The sequence below is a fragment of the Schistocerca gregaria genome, chromosome X (genome assembly GCF_023897955.1).
Source record: "Schistocerca gregaria isolate iqSchGreg1 chromosome X, iqSchGreg1.2, whole genome shotgun sequence".
NCBI lineage: Eukaryota > Metazoa > Arthropoda > Insecta > Orthoptera > Acrididae > Schistocerca > Schistocerca gregaria.
The window spans coordinates 812,173,733-812,197,033 of record NC_064931.1 but is presented as its reverse complement, the minus strand read 5'-3'; positions in this window follow the sequence as shown (position 1 = coordinate 812,197,033).

The window sequence follows — 23,301 nt, the reverse complement described above, 5'->3', positions numbered from 1 at the left end:
CGCTCGTAGTATTTGTTTTCATAACCTCCAGTCTCGAAGGATAAACAATCGATTTTAATCAGGTAAAGGAACAATCTGGTTTTAGTAGTGGATATAGAACAGTGGACCATTTGGTAATCTTGAACGATATAATAAAACGGAGAACGGAGCAGTGAGTGTAGCTCACCACTTTTTGTGGGATTCGTAGATTTTGAGAAAAGTTATTGTCTCTGTTTGAAGCAATCCTGTGTTAATGACCTTTGAAGAAAAAAGAACTGATTCACCTTGTGCATGTGAACTTAATAACATATAAGTCGGTATCACAGCTTTCATTCCACTGTATCAGGATAGTGACAGATATTTAGAATTGAAAGAGGAGCCAAGCAAGGAAATTGCATATCGCCAAAACTATTCTCGGAAGACTCACAGGAAGTCTGGAAAAACAAAAATGGAATACATGTTAATGGAACATATGTGAACCATCTACATTTTTCTCATGACAGGTCTCGTGTGTGTAGTACAGTTGAACTTAAACATCGAAAGTAACAACTTGTGAAACAAAATTTAAAAGTAGTAATGAAAATAAATTGCAATAAATCTAAAATAATGTATAAGCAACATATCAAAAATAAATATATGTAACAGAGGGTGGTGGGACGTTTAGCCAGGCGAATGGACGCTAAACAGAAAGAAAAACTTTTGATGTATTCTGAGATACGTGAGAGATCGAGACGACGAGTTAATGGAAAGTGGCGGATAACATTAGAAAACATGCAGGAGCAGCAAGGCTGCTGAAGGCCATAATACATGGAATAGAAGCTTTCATCAGCTGTAGATGTCAGATATGTATTTCTGATGATGACGATTAAAAAAGGTTTAATGCTGTGTGTGCAGCATTAGTGTGATGATACAGGGTCGAGCTGAAGTAACTTATGGGAAAACCTGTAGGTAAATACACTAGATGTTAGGCAACTGGATATACTCGCATAAATGAATAAAGAAATGTTTTTCTATTGCAGCGGAACACTGTAGAGAACTGCAGGTCTGTAACATTATTGTCACGATTACACAATATACTTCATCGTTAGAGAAGCAAAGCTAGATTACTGCGCACACTCTACTCCAGAGTGAAAATTCATTCTGGAAACAGTTCCCCCAGATTGTTGCTAAGCCATGTCTCCGAACAATCCTTTCTTTCAGGAGTGCTAGTCCTGCAAGGTACGCAGGAAAAATTGTGCGAAATTTGGGAGGTAGGAGATCAGGTACTGGCATAAGTTGAGTTGTGAGGGCGAATCGTGAGTCTTAATTTGATGGCTCAGTCGGTGAAGCAGTTGCCCACAAGGCTTCCAGGTTCGAGGCCCGGTCCAGCACACAGTTCTAACCTGCCAGGTAGTTTCAAAACTTTAGATTAATTGCAAATTGAGGGTTGTACATTGAGAAGATCCCACTATAGTGTTAAGCATAACGTATGCCGCCAATGATAAACTGGACGCTAGGCGTGTACAGCACCTTATTTTTAACCCATTAGGCTCTTACAAACAAATGGTGTCTGTTAGACGGATCACTCGTTCTTATCACGTTCAATACAAGCTTTAGGAAAACACAAGCTACTGGTCCGTGAGAGGGAATCAAATCTAGCAAATTCACTAAATTCGGTGACTCGCAGTCACAGTAATCGGTATTAAAACGATTACAAAATAGTCAACCATTATGGCATAAGAGAAGGCCACACATAGATATGCCAACGTTTTTTTGTTGTCTGCGTCCTTTCTCTCAGTAAAACAACTGGAATGATATGTTCAAAACTTCACGCTTATTTGAAAAATTGTTAAAGGTATGCATTATGGTTGTAGAAGGCTTGTATTCACGCAGCTGATGTCGTTATAAACAGGAACATGACATATTAGCACATCTAATAATGAAGCAAAGATAGTGTGTTGCCAAGTTTCTTGGTTTTGTCACGGTATTGTGGCTCGTGATTTGCTATAGTCAATACGATGTATAACATTTTGGAATGAAACTTCGCATAATAAAAATAGTTTATAACTATAAGTTAGAACGGTTGGAGAAAGATTGGGGTAAGGAATCAGAAAAAAATTACGAAAAAAGATCTTTTTCAATATTATCAGTATGTGGTCTACAGAAATAAATGCAATTCACTATTCTCACACCGTGAAAATGATGGTTTGGTTACAGAGATGAAATTGTCAACTCATTGACCTTTCTTCTAAGTCAGTTTATATCACTGTGAAATGAAACCAAAGTGAGCAGCCGGCCGCAGAGGCCGAGCGGTTCCAGGAGCTACAGTCTGGAATCGCGCGACCGCTACGGTCGCAGGTTCGAATCCTGCTTCGTGCATAGATGTGTGTGATGTCCTTAGGTTAGTTAGCTTTAAGTAGTTCTAAGTTCCAGGGAACAGATGACCTCAAAAGTTAAGTCCCATAGTGCTCAGAGCCATTTGAACCAAAGTGAGCAGACGATATTCTCCATTCTGTGCAGACAATGACTTCCGACGTTATAGTAGCTCCCCTTAATCGTGTAGTACCGTAATATAGTATCAGTGCTCGTTATGTTAAATGTGATTCTCTGCCTATTTCAACATAGTAACAGCGAAACATACACAAAGCTTAAAATGCATGTTATCAACGTAAGCTGATTTCAAAAGAAATCGCGGAAGGTGCGCCGCGAAAATCAGTGAGAATGAAGTAAACTACGAAAACTGGCTACCTGAAACTCTACGGACCTCTGTAATGGCACTACGGTATTCTGCGGAAGAGTACGCATGTCGTATTTGGTATAATTCGACACCTGCCAAACAGATGGACATAGCCCCCAATGACACCTGCAGGTTGCTTGAAATCCACTCCAGTCGAATGGCTTTACCACCTTGCAGAAATAGCACCACCTCCTGTTCGAAAAGAAATAGCTACGAATGAGGAAAGAAAGAAAGAAAGTGGAGCAGGAGAGAACGCATCCTCTGTATGGACACGAACTGCAGCAGCAGCGACTAAAGTCAAAGAGGAGTTTCCTTATAACATCGACGGCACTTAGAACCACTGCTCAAAAAAATAGGTTGTAACTATGGAGGGCTACGACATACCTGGCCTCTGGGTGGGAAAACAGCTTCAGGAACTCTGTCCCCTGTCTATGATGAGAAATGGACGACTTGAAAGTCCTTGAACAGACTGAGATCTGGTGTTGGCAGATCAAAGCTTAATTCGGCAAGATGGGGCTACACTGATAAAGATGATATTCAGTGTGACTCTGTAGAAGATCAGATTGTTTATCAAATGACGACTGTGTCCACACTCCTGCACAGAAGATGAACTTCAACCACAAACAGGAAATGCATTGAAGGTGACCAAGTTTTGCATAAAACCGTCATAGTAATAACTGTTTATAATATGTATGTCTCATAGACGAAGGTAAATAAATAAATACTTGTGGCAAAATTCTTAAAATGTGCTTTCTCTTGCTTCATCGAATTATCTCTTCGGTTTATCAGGGCACGTTCAATCCCTTTCCTTCCTTTTCCTTCCTGTATTTATGATCGAAGGACGCGAGACACTGTCAAAAGCTTTCTCTTTCTACATATGCTCTAAACCTATCTTTGCCTCTTTTTGGTTTAGCTTCTACGATACGTCTTATGTTCAGTAGTCCCTTTCTTAGTATTACGTTTCTTCGAAACCTAAACTCATCCATTCCCAACGCGCTTCTACGCAGGGACTTGAAAAAAGCAAGTTACACATGTCGTCCCTGGCTAAGACCAACGCGCAACAGCGGCGCAATGTGAGAAGAGAGTACATGTTTTGGGTTTCGTGCAGACACTCTTCTGCTGCGGTACGGATAACAGGTGCATCACAGTGTAAGTGTGTAGTGTCGGGACAACTAGAAGGGTACTCTAAATTTGAGTTACGCTTGTCAATACAATTGCTGTGGGCAAAACGTGTAAATTGCACACAGATTGACCGTGAAATTGCGGTAGTACATTGACCAAATGCAATGTTGCGTCCAGCCGTACTGAAATCGCCAACTGTTTGACCGACGCCTTACGGACTTTGGCTGATGCTTATCTCCCACACAGTTCGCATATTGCTCCATGAAATTTTCATTTTTTAGGGGAAAGAGATTTTCCACCGATGAGGACGCTCACACGGCGGTTTTCGGATGGTTCTTTGGTTAAGGAGCGGATTTCTACAGTCGAGGAATTGAACGGCTGGTAGAAAGTTCTGACCATTGTTTACAGACACTTGGTGACTATGTAGGAAACTGGTGTCATATATATGTGTCACTCTGAAGTGTAGTGTAGCAGTCAAAAATATTACTTGGCCTGCCATAATAATGTGTAACTTAATTTTTGAAAATCCTATGTTCCAACCTTTCATTTCTTCCGTAAATAATCCTAGTTAGTATTTTGCAAATATGTCCGATTAAAGTGATGGATCGGCAATATTCACATTTTTCAGCATCTTGCTACATTGTAATATTGATTATTACATTCTTCTTTGAGTCTGAGCGAAATGCGGATGTCTCACACATACGTGAAATAGTTGGGTCGTCGTTTTTTCTTCCAATGGCCTTATTATTGCTTAGGGAATGTTATCTACACCAAGTGCCTTGCTCAGGTTAGGTCTTTTCTTGTCCTATCAAATTCTTTTCGCAATATCACATGTCTTATCTCACACTCATCCATTTCCTGTTCCCTTTTTATAATATTATCTTCAAATCTTTCCTTTACATAACCCTTCTATACATTCCGTGTGCCATTCAGCATTCTCTTCTTTGCTTACAAATGAGTCATAAAAACGTTAGTCTGTGTTCGGTTTACCATAATCTATCAAAGGAAACCTTTATTTTTTTTGTCCTTTTCTGCTACTAGTCGCATTTACTTATTTTATGTTTAATTTAACACATTCCTGTTTTATTACCTCTCTCCAGCCTGTAGAAGTTCATATGTTCTTTAAATTTCAGAACTGGCTTTAAAAAACTTATAGACTAATGCAGACTAGGGAAATCTAACAAATTAGTAGTAGCAACACACTTTAATAACTCAGGCTACGCTTTGAAAAACGAAGACAAATTGGAAATTTTGTACAAAATATGAAAAGGTAGAAGAATGGACATCACGAAAAAAGTGGAAATTATCATTCATAATACAAAAAATGGCAATAATACTCTTAATGATATGACTGCATTCAAAAACTCAAAATTCTTCAACAGCCTTAAACCAGTATTAATATAAAAGATTTAAGATGTGGCAGTGTGAAACAAGCGACATCGCGAATATCGCTGAAAGAAACGATAACCGAAACTCATCCACACGCTGCAAGGCCCCCATATTGTATGTGAAGTACGCTGTTTACATCTATGGAGAAACAACTGGAGAGAGACAGTGCATAAAAAGCAGTGTTAAAATAAAAAGTGCAAAAGTGTAATGTTGGACAACAACCCACCAGTGCACCAACGATGCAGAGGAAGCTTCGGGACGTCAGTATCGTCAGTGAACAACAGACATAAAAGGAGTATATCACACGATTATCGCGCCATAACAACTGACACAAACCTATCTGCATCCTGCACAGGCTGTGGTATCAATCACACAACGAAGCGAAGCTCCACAACAGCAGAAGACGACGCAGAACGTAGATTTAGCCTGAAAGTAACAACCTGAAAGTAATAATGTGCAAGGTGATCGCTTACTTCGACTGTCGTTTCGTCTACCCTTACTTTGGCCAGTTCTAGCGCTCACTCCCTCAACGCAGTAAAGTTTTAGTCGAAAATTTCATATCAGTGAAACTGAGATCAGTACATTTTTATTATCTGTATCTGTTACCAATAAATCAATCTCTACATGTACACTCTGCGAGACAGAGTACTGTGAGTGCCGAAGGGTACATCCGGTATCACTAGCCGTCCCTCTTTGCTATTCTGTAGTGGTGCGAGGGGAAGAACGACTTTTAGTGAGCTTCTGCACAAAGTCCAAATTTCCCACAATTTATCAGTATAGTCATTTTGCTGTATGTATATGTTAAGAAAACAGTCATTTTCATGACTCTTGTTGGAACGTGTGCTCTTCGAATTTCAACTTTAATGTTCTCCGTACTGCACACTGCACCTATTGTAGAGAGTGTCAGTGAAGTGTGATCAGCCTCTCCTTATCACTAACACAGTTGCTAATCGATTTCGTCAAGAAACGCTCCGCTCTTCTTTAGGACTGTCCCATATCTTCCGCTAATTATACTTGCTAAGAGTCCCAGGCTGACTATTAACACCCAAAAGTTGGCCGAACAAGGTTTCGCAGGCAACGTCTTTCCTGCTACAAGTACATTTCCTCAGAATATTTGCGATATATTTCAGTCTGCCATATATATATATATATATATTCTACAATTAGTTTTCACGTGGTCGATCCACTTCAGATCACTCTGGATGCACACTTCTAGATATTTTCGGCTGGTTGTTCTTTCAGTGATTGATCGCCAATTGTGCAAACGAACAATGATAGACCTTTTGTCTGTTAATATGATCTACGATACCTGTAGATTCGTTTATGCTAGACATCAACCGCCAGCGTAGCGTCAACCATCAATACTCGTTTTGTTGCACCTTTCTAGCGTTGCAACAGTAAAGCCCACACATTAATATGATTATTAATTATTCTCGTCTTCATGACCATAAATAGAACACTCTGCCAAGTATTTGATAGTAATCCGCAAAATGTAACCTGCAGAAAGAAAAGCTGCAGTCTTGGGCAAGCACTTAGAGGTAGTACAAAAATCATATTCATGTAGGTTTTATAATATATGGACTGCACACAGTGTGAAGATAATTTAAAGGGACTTGGGGGAACTCCTCAAACTAAATGACATTGTAATAACTACCAACCGAAACATATTCTTGGAGACATGGCTCTAGACGAGCTAAGTGAAAGGCTAGTTGTATTGTGCCGTACGTGTTTCGTTTCTTTTTGTTCATGAGGCGTCTAATATATGTTTTCCTTTGTATATAATAACTGCATTATATAATACTTCAGTTTCACTATCCACTTCGTTTTGGTTTGGTTTGTTTCTTGTATGTGCAATGAACAGGAAAGTAACAAATGACCAGATCAATATATGTAACAGTTAATTGATCATGTTAACCACTAAAACAATAAAAAACACAGATGTAGACATAACCAGACCGAACAATAACTCGAAGAATATTTAACTACATACAGACACCACAGCACAAACAAAAGTCTAACGAAAAACACAGAGCGACTGTACAACACACATAGAGTAAACACACCAAACCAAAACACAGTGAACAGTGAAAGTAAAGTGTTCAGCCGAAGTGTGTTCGAAAAACGCCGAAAATCGGACATTCTGGTGTACGAAGGCAAAATAACTATAACCCGAAAACGACACGTATGGCCTAATAAGATCACTAATTATACGTTGAAACAAACATAACTTAATCTCACGAAACATCATCATCATCATCATCTCAGCCTTTTCCTACGTCATGTGAGGTCGTCGTTGCTTTGCTGGATCTTTCTCTTCCATAAATGCCTATCCACTGCTTCTCCTCTGAGCCATCCTTTCTCCCATAGGTCTCCTGCTACCTTGTCTTTCCGTCTCAGTTTAGGTCTTCCTCTTCTCTTTGATCCTTCGATTTCTAGGTCTCCAACTCTTCTCCCCACCTAGTACTCTCCTCTTCTGTGCACATGTCCATCCCATCTCAGCCTACTTCCTCGGATCTTCTTCCTTATGGGCCCCACTTTCACTGTTCCCCTGATGTTCTCATTCCTTAGTCTATCCTTTCATGTCACCCCATTCATCCACTTTAATATTCTCATTTCTGCCACTTCCATCTTTTTCTCTTGGGCGTTTGTAGTAGGCCAAGTTTCAGCGCTATTCAAGATGTATCTCACGAAACACGTGCTACAAAAATTTATTTATCAACTAATATCAAGAGAATAACAAAAACTATAACTAATAATAAATCTGTATTTATTATGTAACACAATTATTATTACGAAAACAAGCATGTATTACAGGCTACTGAATAGACTTCACAAATAAAAAGAAGCGGAACGCTTATGGCACAATAGAAACAGCTCTTCATTACTTGCCTTAAACGAACCTTACCTCCAAGTATTTATAAGCCACCAAGGAATGACGGATCATCATACTCGTAACAGTATTAAATGGAGCAGTTCTCATACGTATTTCCAAGTGACGGTAATACACATATTTGGACGCACGTTTCTGTCTCCCAGAGCTTTCAGTATACTACATTTGATACTCTGTTGTGACTTATACGTAATTCCATAGGCTTTCGCGACGATAGAAGATAAGACAAAACCTGTTTGAGTGTTGTGCCACTTCGCATTGTGAGATACCTGTCATTGAATAAAATCTAACGATTCGGATACCGCGCATGACTCCTCTGCTGAGTATGATATTACGCCAAAACATTAAAACTGTCTACTTGATTGGTCTCCAGTTGCAGATAGAGTGGGAAACTTTATTAGAATGGTTTAGGGGGTCTATTGTTATGTACAGCCCGTTATACTCTGACTGTTTTGGTGGCCTTACGCAACTTGGGTATATTTGGAGTATACTATATATTTTGAAAGTCTTACAAGCTCTATGTGCGCCCTATCAAAACAACATACTGATTGTACAATCGTGTGAATTGTGCTGCACTCGAAAATGGCAATGACTTCGAAATTGGCCAACAGGAAAGAATAAAAAATTTTTGTTTGCCGAAATACAGCCTAGCAAGAAAAAGATACCAAATGCTGAAAACTGGACGTAAGAGGAAAACTGAACGTTCGATGTAACCGAAAGGTTGATGAAAGGGTTTCTGAGGCTTTCTTGAAAGAAGAGAGCCTATTGAGCAGTTTGTGTGTAACGCGCCGTGCTCAGCGTAGAGAAGCTAGCCGCTGGACGGAGTGGGCTTTGTGAGGGACACAGTAGAGCCTTGTGGGCGAAGCTCAGGTGGGTGCTGATTGCAGCTAAGGTTATGGCCAGTGCCTTGCGCCGCGGATAACGGGGTTACTGGCTAGGTGGACAGCGACGGCCTCAAAGCAAGCTGTCTCTCCATGTTCCCTCCTGATTTGCCTCACTGGACACCAACCTAAGGAACTCGGCTATATGTAAGGTGAACTAAATACTTTGAACGTCTTAGGAATTGTGTGCTATATGCCAAAACAACATGCTTCGCCGTACACCTATGAGAGCTTAATAATGACAATCACGATGTAATTAGCCAACATCAGGCGTTAAAGAACATTTTTAACACAATACGGTATTGTAAGAAAAATTTCTTTTCGTAAATTCACTGTTGTTGTCGTCTTGTGGCTTTTCACTTCCCTCTCTGCTAACGAAGTGTTTTGAGAAGAACTGTCGTTTTAGTAAGTTCGAGTTTTCTTAACCGATGTTGTGTGGAAAACAGTAATTATTTAAGAGGCTGATAGACTGGTGAATATAAAGCAATTTAGTTCAACTGAATGTGATTTCTCATTTGTTAATGAATATCAAATTACAGTTGTTTGATGTTACGCTCCGAGCAAACGTTATCAAAATAATTATGAACAAGAAATGACACACTGATGCACTGAAATTTCAAAATAATTGTGTGGGAGCTCAATGAATATTTTGTACCATCGTGGAATTCACTTACGTTCTATTCGTTTAAATGCCCCAATGCTAACATGTATGTATCAATTTTCTAAATTATGGAAAATTTCAATGAGGCTGTTAGATGCGTTCGGATAGCTCAATTACTAAGCACATCACCGGGAAAGGGGAATAACCAAATTCGAATTCTTTTCAGCATAGTTTTTACATCGTAGGAAGCTCCAGTGAAGAACTGCTCTACATAGTCTCATGTTTGTTATTCACCACAGAGCGGTACCCAGGTTGATCACTCTTTGTGTGTGTAAAATTGAGTGTACGGAATGGTAACAATAAACTGCATTGATCTAGTGAATGAACGCCAATGCGATGCTATTGAACTACTCTTACTATTGCGAAATTAAATTAAAAATGCGTTGTACTTTGTGGCATGTACAATGTGTTAAAATTAAAACTTCGACTTCTTTAAAGCAAACAGTTGATGTTATTTCGGTATACGTAAAAATATTTTGAAGGTTTACTTTACACATAATTTAAAAAAGTTGCAACTCCATTGGCTCTGAAAACCAGACACAGGGAAGTCTTTCACTTGTCCCATTCAACCTCCACCTCTGGCTCCAGTTGTTGTGTTTGAGTCTCTCTTGATGTTTTTCAATATCATTTGCTGGGACCTTTTAAACACCAGTATTTCCTCTCTTCAAGAACAAGTTTAAAAATTACACCGTGATGCGAAAATTTTGCTGTGGCTGTCTCCCCTTTCCCTGTTCTACAAGATAAATTTATTAATTTTCAGGTGGACGTTTAGAAGAATTTGCTTCAATTTTTTTCATTTGCAATCAATGACAGTCCTCTTGGTATGACAAGTTCCTGACAAAGAATTACATCGTAATTTCTGTCAATGGGTATTTATTCACGACGGGCTCTTTTCTGAGGATCCGTGGTCCGATCTGAGCTTCCGTATTGTCTGTAAATGAGTCATAAACAGAATTGCAAGTTGAACCACAGACAGTTAATAAACAATGTTTCCTCTGTGGACTGGAGAACCATGAGAAATAGCGTCATTGTTTTACAATGTCAACCAGGCAATCGGCATTTTCTGTTGTGGTAAACATTTCTTTCCACCTTAAAGAAAAAAAATCAAACAATTAATTCATCTTAAACAAACCATTTCAAGAATCAAGTGCCAATATGCCGACTGCTCTTTCATTAGTATCTACAATTTGTTAGGTTTTTTCCCAGGATCATCAACTAAAAATATTTTAATAACGTAGTGCTGCACAGGTGCAAAATATGGAAAAATCTCCATGTTATATCACTATACGTTGAAAGAGAACAAAGCATTTACTCAACTACTCGATTAGGTGGTACGGCCAGTCTCGATTTGAACTTCATTACACAAACTTCGTTACACCATCCGACTGTGTAGTATTTACTTGGAATACATAGTAGTGGACAGAATTCGACTTACCCCTCGCTTTTTCACTGTGTTCCAAGTTTACCTTACAGGAATCAGTCATATGTGAATTAGACAAACTTTGGATTTCATGAAAAAAATTTCAAGCAAAAACGGTGCAATGAAAATGTCATTTGTTTCTCTACCATAACATGTGGAGGGAAATAGTCATCCACAAGTGACAGAGTCTGTAATAGGAAAATTCTTCTCGGTGTGCACCTTTTCTTAAATGACATGTGGGCCTTGTAAACGGATTTTCAGCTGCTTAGGAACTTGATTTTACACAGAGTTTTAAGCTCTTTACGACTGACGTACTCTTTCACTCTTTTCTGCGTCCCCGACATGGGAAATTCAACGAACGAAGACAGCAATAAGACTTGAATTGTGGCGTTCGGACGCATTAGTCATTCTTTTCTGACACATTGGGATGAAACAAAGCTTACATCAGATGGAATTTTGTGTGAGAAATGACGGAAAGCAAACTATCGACAGTTAGTAATGCTGCAAGTTTCTGTCACTTGATTACAACAAGTATAGGTCCTTTATATGACACGGTGAAACTTTGTAACTACTGCCATAATGCCACTTGTTGGCTCGTTGTAACGTCTATGATGTTTGCTTGAGAATCTCAGTCTTCATTCTGCTAATGTACTAAAATGAGCTTGTACAACCAATGTAATATCTACATTGTTTTATTTAATAGTTATTTTATGCTTGAATTGCTGATACAATATTGGCTTCATGTTCACGAAGTTTCGTTCTGTCATATGACACGATATAATATGCATGTGATCAATATTCAGTGAATTGTACTGCAGGAGGTATGCCATATTCCTCGGTACAGTCAACGGCTATGTAGAACTGTATTACGTCCCTCTACATCTGATCCCAGTGTGCTTGAATATGTTGATCCGTGCTTTAGAAGTCTGATAATGGCAACATAGTTTACTGAAACTGGTCACCACAATAAGTGCTGTACAATAGCGATATTGGCTGTTTGAAGTTGTACTTTTGTTTCTATAATTAAAGTTCCGGTTTCAAAATGCTACAAAAAATGAACCACTGCTCACAATGATTTCAAATTCAGAAGTAATATTATATAAGGAGGGGGAAACGTTATGGAGAAGAAAAACCGAAAATTTTCCCACTATATGGCACTGTAGGCTAACAATGAAAGATGAAACGAAATACGACGACTGTGGTTTAAGTTGCACATTAAACTAGCGGTAGTGTACAATGTACATGACAGCACAAGTTTGGTTTTAACAGTTGTGGCACTGTTAGTTTGTTGAGCCATCCACCACGGCAAGATCGTAGCACATCCGATGGTCAAGATCAGTTTTTAATTCTCCTGAGGCCAAAGACCTCATAAAAGCATCAATGAAATTGGTTTATAACTTTCGTGGGACTGGCGCAACACGTGTCCACTGTTTTCTGCCACAAGATGCAATCGGAAAACAGTATGTTCCACAACAGATTTGACTGTCTCAGGAGTCATGTTCGGAATTCATTCCGGAATGAGTGCCTTCGATTCAGCTACTTTTGTGATCGAAGCAGTAAATACAGCATCTTTCAGATAACAAGGATTAAGATCAGATTATCTAGATGGCCAGGCTGTAAGGAGATAACGCTTGACAGAGCTTGTTCTAGCATTTCCAAACTGCGTCTGTAACCGTTGCTGCACTGGCTGTGCAATATGACGAGGAACTCAGTCTTGCATAAAAATGGTCCTACCCACACACCACGCTGTAGGCGTTTACCACTGACGGTACAGGCAACGGAACTCGCCTGAATGACCTCGAGAAAATACAACCTACGGTGAACGACGCCGTCGACTCGCACCACACATGCAAAATGAAGCGCTATCGGTTGATATGCGAGCTGCTTTTCATCTGCCACATTCTGCATTTCTATGTGCTGATCTGTCCTTTGAGATGAAAACGGGCCTCGTCTGTCCACAGAATGTTTTATTGCCATTCATTGTCCACTTCCACACTAGCAAGAAAGTCTAGAGGAAACGTTTGTCTCACTGGAAGGTCAGGATGAAGCAACTCCTGAACGTATGTAATTTTGTATGGATAGCAATCCAGGATGTTTCGTTGAATTTTATTCCCGAAGCTCATTGGCAGGTCCAAAGTTCGGGCAATTCCCCTTGCACTGCACAAGCACCGCTAGACCCCTCCTGAAATGCTGTGTCCAAATCCTTTAATGACGTCGGATCAATTGTTTCTCTCCCTCTGCCACATGTCGGTTCAAAAGAACCTGTATTTTCGAATTTCGTAATAATTTTCTCAAGATCCTATGCAGACATCCGACCAACGTCTGCTTTCATACCCCTGCGTGTCCGGAACTTCTGCATAGCTACTGGTCCACAGTCACCATTCCCGTAATAGGGCTTTACCATTAGCGCTCGATCATTCATTCTTACGCTGAGCGTCTCATACGGAAACTGGAGAACAGCTGTGTACCCTACGTCTTTTATTTGGCTTACTATGCCGCTTACCCTTACTCTTACCTTTACCCTTACCTTTTAAAAACTGTAGAGTAAGATAGAGATTTGAATACATCCAGCAATTTATGGAGGACATAGGTTGCAATTGCTAATCAGATATAAAAACGTTGGCACAGGTGAGGAATTCATGATGCGTGGCTTCAAACCAGTCAAATCTGATGTCATTCTGAGTAGTGATACTTTTTTACAGCGTTTCGGAACTGGAACTTTAATTAGAATCCTTTATATTATTTCCACATACAAATACCACTAATTACAGATGTTGACAGTCGATTTTGAACCTTTAAAGCCTTATCCAACCGATGCAAAATCGGCATTTCAGTACAAATATTAATGATAATCATTCAACAGCATGTTGGGGCCCAACAATAACACATGTCATCGTTTGAAATGAAAACTCAGGTCACGAAGTTTTGTTAAAAGTGTAAGCCTATTTCTGTATGCTTCTTGCCATATTTTGTCACCACAAAGCAAAACGAATAGATCGTTTTCAATAATAGCGAAGGATCGCAAACATTTTGAAAAAATTAAAGTGGTATTTTGTTCCGTAACCCAAAAAAATTTGGATGATACGAAAAGAAATATATACAGTCGGGAACCGTATAAAACCAAATGAATTTCGTAAACAAATGTTGATTTATTTCCTGTTTTTCAAGAATTCACTAATAACACAAAAACTACAATATGACGTTAAGCGAGATACAGAGTTTCTGTCTTAAGTGTGATAGTTGCCTTTTTAATGGCCTAATCTTAATTAACTTCACCATCGTCGATAGCAGGTGGAATTTATCGCGTTTAGCATAGTTCCCTCGTCGATAGCAGGTGGATATAATCGTGTTTAACATAGCTTAACATAGCTTCCGAACAATGCTGGAGCACTGCGTTATTCATTTGTCATTGCCAAAGGTAAAGAAAATCTTTTAGTGCGATTTAAAGCATTTACCTGTGGTTCGAACTGAACAAGAGACCCTTGTCACAGGTAACTAAAACCAATCCGCTAGACCAGACAGCACGTTCCCGCAGCTAGACAGGGATATCAAGAGAAATCTTCATGTCAGCTTCATAAGAATTAGAGTGACGTTTGAAACCTAACAAAAATACATCTCAAACGAAGGGTTATTCAAGTCCTCAGATGATAATGTCATCCATCTCATGCTACAAAAAAGGCGTTGTGCACCACAGACTGCTTCCCAGTGTTTGTAAATCACAGCTAGCGTTATTTATCAACAACTGAGACGCCATTCAGTTGCTATATAAGATAAAGCTTCAACCGTTATTATTGTTCGATAACGCCCGTCAGCAGGCCGCAGATTCTACAAAAGAAGCTACCCAGGGGCTTGACTGGTCAGTAATCCATCACCAAATTTATTCTTTTGATCTTATGTCCTAAAATGTTTATCTTAAATTAAATTCCTTTCGGGGCGAAACGCCGTTCAGCCTTGGGTTAATAACATATTTAACTCTGAATCAGTAGGTATCTACTGGCATGACATCGATAAACTCTGAGAATTGTCAGCTTGTGTTGGATTATGTCAGAGAATACTCGTATACAGTTGGTAATAAAATTCTCTCTTATTCTTATCTGTTGTGTTCAGTAAACTAAGGAACGCTATAAAATATGCCTGTACTAATACAAATGAATTGCAAACAATCATGCTAACTTTACAACGAAAGTACACCTTAATAAGACGAAGTATTCTGTGGGGCACTGAATCTAGATAGCGACATTACTTATGGTTTTTATTAAGACTTCCTTACAGGCTTTCAGTCTGGTTGTTTCTACTTCTGTCGCAGAAGAACTAAAAAATTCTCCACCCTCTGCGTCACAGCGCTACCAGGTTACCACAAAGCTACAGAACAAATGTTGCATTCATATCTCTCTGACTGCCCAATGATGGTAATTCGTAATGTAAAACTGGATGGTGGTCCGAAAATCGCAAGGATTCCGTGACCGCTAGCGCTTCATAACTGCTGAGATCATCGGTCCCTAGACTTACACCCTACTTAAACTAACTTATGCTAAGAACAACACACACACCCATGCCCGAGGAAGGACTCGAACGTCAGGCAGCAAAGGCCGCGCAATCAGTACATAACGCATCTAACCGCGCGGCCATGTCCCTGAGCTTAAAGACATGTACTAGTCTAAGTTCAAAAAAGTTCCCTATTTTAATTCTTACATCATTATTTGCAGGCATCGGAATACAAATACCCCTTCCAACTACACTACTTGCACATTTTGCACGAATCCACATTTTGCACTTCATGCATCCGATCATGCTTTTAATTTAATGCCTCGTGATGACTGGGTGTTTTGTGATGTCCTTAGGTTAGTTAGGTTTAAGTAGTTCTAAGTTCTAGGGGACTGATGACCATAGATGTTAAGTCCCATAGTGCTCAGAGCCATTTGAACCATTTTTTTCCATTTAATCGTCTCCGCAGCACTTATTATACTGTTTTGCGAATGAGCTTCTGTGGTGACTTCCCCGCAAAGCTTATAAAATAATCCCTTTTCACAGGTGGAGCTGTAGTTCTAGATTTCTGCACCTGTACGTTGGTTAGCTTTTTTGCCTGGGCTACTCATCGGCTCCCAGGCTCCTTGGCTAAGTCTTGAAATTTTCCTTTCCCCAAATTTCGTTTGGGTTTGGGGATATTTCTTGGATGAAACCTTTCAGCCCAGATTTTGTCTGCCGTGGCTTCTTCTGCACTGAAATTATGGGGCTAGCCGTTACGTTCTGCACTGCCGAATGCAAGTTTTCTTACGTCCGACAAGTGATTAAACAGAACATCAGATTTTCAAGTGCAATAATATGCGCTGTTCCAGTTCGTTTTCACCTACGTTAGAAAATACTTTAGTGCGGCCAAACATTTATATATATTCTTTTACACTTACATTTTTATTTCTAATGCGCCTCTTAATTGTTGGCTGAGGCACATTTTGTATGCATGTACATTCATTTAATCCATGATCCCCATTTAGATACACTGTTAATGCAATTCGTGCTCCATATCCCATAACGTCTTCCTGTTGCCATACTGTACTACAAAAAAAAAATTTGATTAGTAACTTAGGATAAAGAACGCGTCAGAAAATTCACCACACCATTTATAAACATTATGCTGCACAAGTAAAGTTAAGCACATTTCTTAAGCGCACTATACAAGCAAGTTTCTTAAACTGCACCGGTACAATACCGAAAACTTATAGTGGTACATTATAGACAATGTCGCAGTTTTATCTTTTTTAAGTACCTATAAAGGAACTACAACGAATAAAGATTGATGACTTCCTGGAAAGTAAGGTTATTTTATGAATATTCGCCTATAAATAAAACATCATGTTGCCACTCATAACAGTAATTCTGCCCAAAATGTTAGATGAAAGAAATCCATTTTGTGTTCAAACTATGTTCCTCAACATAGAGAACCCATAGCTGACAATATGGCTCCAAGAACCATCTACATCTACATCTACATGGATATTCCGTAAATCACATTTAAGTGCCTGGCAGACTGTTCATCGAACAACCTTCGCACTAATTCCAATATCGTACAGCGCGCGGAAAGAACGAACACGTACCTCCGATTTCCCTTATTTTATTATGGCGATCGTTTCTCCCTATGTAGGTCGGCGTCAATAAAATATTTTCACATTCAGAGGAGAAAGTTGGTGATTGAAATTCCGTGAGAAGATTCCGCCGTAACGAAAAACGCCTTTGTTCAAATGATGTCCACCACAAATCCTGTAGCATTTCAGTGACACTCTCTCCCCTATTTCGCGATAGTACTAAACGTGCTGCCTTTCTTTGAACTTTCTCTATGTACTCCGTCAGTTATATCGGGTAAGCATCCCACTTTGCACAGCAGTAATCTAAAAGAGGACGGACAAGCGTAGTCTAGCCAGTATCCTTCGTTGGTCTGTAACATTTTCTAAGTGTCCTGCCAATAAAACGTAGTCTTTGGTTCGGCTTCCCCACAACATTTCCCATGTGTTCCAATTTAAGTTGTTCATAATTGAGATTCCTAGATATGTAGTTGGATTTACAGCCTTCAGATTTGACTGATTTCTCGTGTAACCGAAGTTTAACGGATTCCTTTAGCACTCACTAAATGTCGGATTGTACAAGATGTACGAATTTCATAACAGTGGTACTAATTAGATGGCTTTACAATTTAGGATACTCTCCCATAAATTTTCTTCAAGGGATGGCATGTGATGCGACACTCCGAAAATTGAGACCAGTGGCTATGGATACGCGATGGAGTGGCGCGTGGCTTAACGGTCCGCTCCGTCACACCGTCTAGGATAAAACTTACGTCCTTCGATTCAGCTATGGCAGCCAGCAGGATGGCCGTGATGTACCGTTGTGCCGTAAGAGCTCACTCAATCATAAGCAGGCATGACCTGAAGTCATACTCGACGGCTACACACATTATAACGCACGTAGTAACAACGCCGTGCTTCTGCAAAACGTTGCAAGTAAGGGACCTGTCCGCAGGTAGCCGCCATATTCGTCGGCTATGGTCATTCCGGGTACCGAATAAATGCGATTCGTCGCTGAATACAGTGCGGTGACATTCATGAGCGGTCAATGCTTCCCTGTCAGGATACCACTCCAAACGCAGCCGTTCGTGTTCTTGTGTTAACGGAAGCCTACGGATGGGACGGTAAGTCTTTAGTCTGGCTGCTGCTAGTCTCCGACCAATGGTGTGGGATGATAGAATTTTGCAAGAAGTCGATTACATGTTCTCGGATACCAGGAGCAGATATGAAGGGGCTGCGATGCACCTCGTGCACAATACCACGACCTCACCTCTGGTGATTAGACATGGTCGACTGAGACCTTGACAAGGAGTGTGGCTGCCCTCACGTCCCCATGCTGTCCAACATCGGGGCACTGTCAAATCCGAATGCCAACAAACCTGTCTATTGTATGATACTGCCGACCGGCTGGAAGGGGACGCACAATGAGAGCTGTTTAAAACTCTGTCAGGTGCTGATAACGTTTCCTCATCCGAGTACGCAGCACCTCCATATCCTTCACAATAATCGCTCAAAGCTGCACGCTGTTCACGCCTCTTACATACCCACCAGTCTTGGAACGACACTATACAAGAACAATACTAATGCAATCTGGTAGCCGTCACCCCCCTCCCCCACCCCACCTGTCACAGTGAACTGCAACTCCTTAACTGAAACTCTTAATCATTTATATACCAGCAGATAGTATATACCTGTATGAAGTTACATTGACATCCGAGCATGTCTTCTGGGTGCCTCACTTTTTTGTCAAGCAGAAATACTTCCATAAAAAGATTTGCTGAGCATTTCTTTGACATACTCACGCAGCTAAATAGTTCGGTAACGAAGTGCGCAGCTCTTCTCTGAAATAACTCTCTCTAATTTTTCACAAGCACCTGGGAGTGTAAATACGAGTCTTTCATTCACCTTCTCAACAGTGTCCTTGATGGTTCCAGTTAAAATCGCTTTCCTGTTGTGAAAATCGCTGGTCCCCTTGTAAAACAAACCGGGACCTCTTGCTACATCTACATCTGCATCAATACTCCGCAACGGACCTTATAGCGTATAGTGGAGGGTACTATGTATACCACTTCGGCTCCACCCACATGCCTGTTCCAGATGCTAATTGTACTCAGGAAAAACGATAGTTGGTCTGATTACGGGTGAGCTCGAGCGTCTCTAAATTTACCTTCATGATCTTCTCGTGAGATATGTGTCTGAGGAAGTACCGTGTTTACTTACACTTCTAGAGACGTATGTATGCTCTAGGAATTTTAATGTAAATCACTCCATGATGAACAACGTCTCTCGTGTAGCGTCCCCCACTGGAGTTGGATGAGTATCTCCATGAGGTTTTCGTGCTTACAAAACCAATTTCTGACGAAATTCGCTATTTTCTTCTATTAACATCTTTCTGATATGTCTCAATTACTGTTGTTAATATCCATTTTAAACTTCTTTATTTCATCATTAGTTGTGTTGTTTTTGCAAGGTTCAGAACGTAATAATTGACTAACAACTCCGTTTCATCGTAAAGAAGTTCATACCTAACTTGAGGAGGGCTTGTGAAAACCATATGTTAAAGGAACTCTAAGCTACCACGGTCAATTAATGCTGTGAACAATCTCACAGAATTGTTATGCACCACGTCTTTTATATACGGATTGTGACATAAAAGTGTAATAAAACCCTCGGGAAAAGAAGGAAAATGTTGTGTGAACGAGAGTCCAGAAAGGCGTTTTTCCTGTATCAGAATGTGTGAGCGTGCTATAGTGAGGTGGCAAAAGTCATGCCATACTTTCTAATATCGTGGCGGATCTCGTTTTGATCGGCATAGTGCAGCAACTCGACAAAGAATGGACTCTATTGAGTTAGTCATTGGAGGTCCCGTGCGCAAATATTGAGCCATGCTGCCTCTATAGCCGTCCATAGTTGCAAAAGTATTGTCGGTGCAGGATTTTGTGGACGATTATGTCCCATAAATATTCCATGGGACTCATGCTGGGTGATCTCGGCGGGCAAATCATTACCTCGAATTGTCTAGAATGTTCTTCAAACCAATCGTGGCCTGATGGTATGGCTCACTGGCATCCGCAAAAACTCCACCAGTGTTTCGGAACATGAAGTCTATGAATGGCTGCAAATGGTCTCCAAGAAGCCGAACATCCTGAGGACCTAGTCCATTCCATATAAACATAGCCCACACCGTTATGGAGCCACCACCAACTTGCACAGTGACTTGTTAACAACTTGGTTCCATGGGTTCGTAGGGTCTGAACCACACTTGAACCCTAACATCAGCTCTTACCAACAAAAATCGGGACTCATCCGATCGGGCCACAGTTTTCCATCGTCTAGGATCCAACCGATTTGGTCATGAGCCCAGGAGAGGCGCTGTAGGCGATGTCGTGCTTTCAAATGGCTCTGAGCACTATGGGACTTAACATCTGAGGTCATCAGTCCCCTAGAACTTAGAACTGCTTAAACCTAACTAACCTAAGGACATCACACACATCCATGCCCAAGGCAGGATTCGAGCCTGCGACCGTAGCGGTCACGCGGTTCCAGACAAGCGCTTAGAACCGCACGGCCACAGCGGCCGGCGATGTCGTGCCGTTAGCAAAGGAACTCGCTTCGGTCGTCTGCTGCCCATTAACGCCAGATTTCACCACAGTGTCCTAAAGCGTACGTTCGTCATACGTCCCACATAGATTTCTGTGGGTATTTCACGCAATGTTGCTTGTATGTTAGCACGGACAACTCTACGAATACGCCGCTGCTCTCGGTCGTCAAGTGAAGGCCTTCGACCACTGCGTTGCCCGCGGTGAGAGGTAACGCCTAAAATTTTTTAGCCTCGGTACACTCTTGACACTGTGGTTCGTGGAATATTGAATTCCCTAACGATTCCCGAAACTGAACTTGCCATGCGTCTAGCTACAACTATTATTCCACGCTCAAAGTCTGTTAATTCCAGTAGTGCGATTGTAATCATGTCGGAAATCTTTTCACATGAATCGGTCGAGTACAGATGACAGTTCTGCCAATACCTGTGTGGTACCCACATTCCGTCTTGTACACAGATTCCATATTGGTGTGGCTTCAGGAAGGACGTTCGGCCACCGACTGTGACTATCATTTCCAAAACCCGGATATCACTCCGACCCCATAGAGAAACGGAAAATATAAGGGACATGAACAAGGAGAGGATGTCATGAGTGGAATTTCGCACGATTGCTTACTACAGATTATCTACAGCTCGTGTAACTCCAAAAACAGCGAAAATTTCTTCTGTCGTCAGTTTTTTCCACATAGTCACAGTGCGTGCAAGACAGTCACTTCTATTCCTGTTAACCGTGCATCAGATCAAATTGCCTTTCTCTGTTTACAAACATTTCGTGAAATTTTTATTATTTTTAGAAGATGACTGGTCTTTTACAATTTTCTGAGAACTGCCGCTTGCATATTTCTGAGTACATAACCTGCCAGGAAAATGTAATTCTGTATTGCTGGCAGACTGCCGTCTGATAGACTGTTTTCGACATAAGATGTAAAGGATTTGAAACGTGTGACTCGATATATGTTATGCATTAGTGAAAAAATGAACCCAGTTTCACGATTGACAACTAGTATTAAGTCTGTTATTATCTCTTTGTTTATTAATTATACCTATAAAAGAAAGACGCCATAGAAAATATGATAACTTTAATGTTTAGGCCCTTATGAAACATTATGTAGCAGCTACTGCGTTTCTAACGAACAGCACCAGAGAATGGGGCTAATAATATCATTACCAGATTGAGTTCATCACGCGTCACTCCTTTGCTGGCATTACTATTACGACCGCATAACATCTGTCGACACGCAGCGATAGTGAATTACCGTACTCACCACCGTCTTTTCATACTAAACAGTGAGATGTAACACATCATTTGGACGTAGTACAGTCGCGGTTATCCCAGTCTACGATGAAACTGTTGTTAAATTTGAGCAATTATTTGAAATGGATCCCTTACACGATTATTCGCGAGTACACGTAACTCAATGAATGTTTGTGGTACGGAAGAGAAAAGGGAGAAGGAAACTGGTAGAGCCCACGTTCCATCATTGCGTCATGATTTCATCTGATCTGCTTTCCTGAAACCTGTAATTTCTCTCGGGTGGAAGGTTACACAAGATGTCATTATAGAATCGTTTAGTTTGCCGTTCGTCTAAATTAAACATCAAACGTTCGAACTACCCTTAAGTGAAAAGAGAAAACAGCCAGTGTTATCACCGTTTGCTTGGTAGACTTATCATCTACTTTCGTTTACATGTCAGTAGATAAAGGCAAATGCATTCCTTAACAGATCTGTAATTACGATAATATTGTTTTCCGCTTTTTCTTTCTCTCTTTGATTTTACATGTCATTATGTTTCCCACGTGGATGAAATACCCTCTACCTTTCGTGATCGACACATTTGTACTTCTCTTATTGTCTTTTGCATGGAGGACTTCCCTCTGTATTCTCGGTTATCAAACCTAGTCTCTTAAATTTCAACTGAAGGTACAATAGCATTGCATTACGGTATTTGTTGACTCACCATTATTAGGACGAGTATAGTATTTACACGTAACCTTCTGTTAACTAGAGTCTCAAAAGAAAGAGAAAAATAATGTGTCATGGGTACGATACATTACCGAAACGCTGTCGAGACGCCCCCAAGTACCTTAGACGGAACGATAATACAAGTCAGAACTGAGTTTTATCAGGTTGATACCACGTCCTTGACATTCATCGCAGAGTAGGATTTCATAGGAGACTGGATGCTGCCATGCACTGATAATCTTTCTTGCACCATGGCCTGGAAAAATATGTATTAGGAAGTGTGTGAAGAGCCTCTCAGCTGCTCGAAGAAGAAGAAATTCTCTATATAGCGCGAAGATCAATATATATGAATGCGACGACGTAATATGTATACGAATATTTCTATGCTTGGAGGTACCGGAAAACATTTTGCCCCAAGGTATATTCCACCATGAAGCTACCAATATCATGTACTCTTAAAACTGGTTAAGTCACTTTTGTATTTCGCTATATTGAAGCATACATTCTTTTCTATTGGTTAACTATGTATTTCATTAAATGCAATTAAAAGCCATTACCTCGTCACATATGAACGGATTTCTGCGACGGCCAGAAACGCAGGCCGATTTCCCAGATATTTTTGG